The following is a 2,883-nucleotide window of genomic DNA, read 5'->3' on the forward strand; positions in this document are numbered from 1 at the left end:
TTGTTATATTTTAAAATGATTTATTCATTTAATATAATATAATAAGTATTATAAATTGTTTCATTATATATATATATTAATTTTTCTGATGATAAAATGGAATAAAAATATAATAATAATAATAATAATAATAATAAAAAAAGTAGAGATATATATTTAGGTTTATATATTTGATGATAAAAGTTAGGAGTTTTGTTACCTTCGAACAAACTTACACATCCAATTTCTCTACCGCAAGATCTCTCTCTCCCCTTTTTCATCATCTTACAGTCAGTCTCTAAGACAGATCAAAGCGCTTTATATTGCTGGAGAACTAGTTTGCAGTAAACATAAAAAGAAAGTTCGCTTTTCTTCAAGTAGTCGTTATTGGATAAACGTAAACTGCAAGTAAGGATTCGAAAGTTGCCGTTCCTCAAGGAAAAAGTGTAACTCGAGGCTGCTTTTTTCGTTTCTCAACTCTGTATTCCTTTTTCGACTCCGACGAAATCCACATCGGTTGTGAGAGATCCGGGATTGCAAGCACATTACGAACATAAAAGGGGCCGTAGGTCGCGTAAGGCATCGTCAGAAACTCGTTAGCTACCGCCTCGGGTTTTACTGATAGCTTCGAGGGATTCGTTATTTCTTTTATCATTAAATCCTATCGATATACGAACTATCGAACGATACACGTATCGTCATTAGTTTAACCCGATAATATTATCTATCCCATTTATCAATAATTATTTCTCATTTATTTTTATCATTCATATTTATTTATTTATTTTCTTTAATTTTTTTTTTATCAAATACTTGTCACACGATTTATACATACACATATTTCAACATTATTTATATTCTGCACTTTAAAATATGAATTTTTCTACTTTAGATTTTACAGATCGTATTATTCAACATATACACACACACAGAGTCACAACACACAAGCGCATTACTATACAAATTTCGACATTACTTACTTTTCATATTTCAGAATAAAATGTATTTTTTTTTTTGTACGTTACATTTCGCGGATATAATTTTATTCTTCAATCTTTTTCAAATTAAGTTATATATCTTCTTCATCTTCTTTTTTTTTCTTTTTTCGTCAACTATATGTATTATTCATATGAAAGAAGATCGTTATTTTATTGGTATCGTCGTATATGTTTTTATTTTTGATCGACACAGACGAAATTGTTAGGCTCGTGTCAAGGCCGAGACGAGAAAGGAACACCGATGTCCTCGTTCGTCCTGTCTACGGGACGAATTGGTACGAGAAAAATTTGTCGAATGAGAAAACGAAGTAACTATTGGAGCAATGAGACGAAGGAAAAAGGAAAACTGAACTGGGTGAGTGGCCGCATTCCCGGGAAATAAATCACCACTTTTTTCTAAGAAACCATTTCTCAAAGTTCCGTAAAAAGGCCGAGGTACAAGCGAGTGACCCATGTCTCGATACAAAACAAAAAGAATGTAAAAAAAAAAATACACAAAAGAAAAGAAGGAACAACTCTTCCTCATGGACTGTTCGTCGAGAACTATTCGAAAATCTTAACATTTGAAATATTTATTATTAATGCTTTTTTTTATTATACAAAATCGAACGTATGTTCAATTGATTATATTTATCACGTTTGATTCATTTTGATTTTGGTATATACAGTGAGTCCTAAGAATATTCGTAAAATACTGTCAATTTAAAACGATCAATATTTTCTCGTAATACGATATTTCCAAATTCTTATATACGGAAACATATTTTAGGATTATTTAATCGTAACAATAGTATTATAAAACGCAAAGAAAAGCTAATCCCGAGAATAGTTACTTATAAAAAAAAAAAAGGTATAATTTTATTTTTATTATATTCTATATATAAATTTGAGATGAGATTGATTTTGTATCACTTAATATATCAAATTATATTTCATATTAATTGAAAACTTATTAATAATCCTATTACAGATTTCCGAGTATAAAAATTATATAATTTTGTAATATTACAAACAAATAGAAAGGAATTATTGAAAATTTACAATGGAAAACGTATACGAATATTCTCTATGATTCATTGCATATCGAATATGTTTTCTATAAATAAAGGACATCGATATATCTGTAAATGGTGAATAGATTTAGGATAGAAATGGTTGTCTAGTAGGAACCTTAAATTTGAAGAAGCAATATCAGCAAAATCACTTTTCCAACGTTTACGTATTTACTAGTGGCAGACCAAATAGCGCATTTTCCAAGAGACCTTATATTCTATCTTCTCCCTTCTAAACCTTTGGTAAGAGAAATGGCCAGAGTTATATCTTGGTCGTAACGTGGATGCGTACGTCTTCTTGAGAATACATACATACATACATAGGATATATACATGTATTGTATCGAAGATAAGAAAAGAATAAGAAAGAGAGTAAGAGATAGTAAGGGGTGAAAGGGGGGTGGGTGGGTGGTAGTAGTATGAGAAAGAGAAAAAGGGTAAGAGAGTCCTGTCGTCTATACGCTTTATTTGTTTGTTTTCGAAGGAATCTCAGAGAAATATATTTCAATGTCGTTTCTTGTCGTCGAAATGTTGTTATATACGAAAAACCACTCTTCCAGTTCTCAACGCGTGTGTCTACTCATATTTTGCGTATTTTCAATATCCACGTATTAAAATACGTGTACCGAAAAACAGGGTAACATTGGAAGAAAATACTTTCAAAGTGTAAAATATTTTTCAGTCCTCTTGGATATGTAAATCGAAAATTGTCGGAAAGATTTGCTGAATACGAACTTGAGAGAAAATATATTACAAGTGTGTGTGTGTGTGTGTGTGTGTGTATTAGAATTGAAATTTAACGCGTTAGATTTTTTTTTTTTTTTTTTTTTTTTAAACGTTGCTTTATTCGCTTC

Source organism: Polistes canadensis, unplaced genomic scaffold, assembly GCF_001313835.1.
Source record: "Polistes canadensis isolate GaletaPanama2010 unplaced genomic scaffold, ASM131383v1 scaffold_150, whole genome shotgun sequence".
Taxonomy (NCBI): Eukaryota; Metazoa; Arthropoda; class Insecta; order Hymenoptera; family Vespidae; genus Polistes; species Polistes canadensis.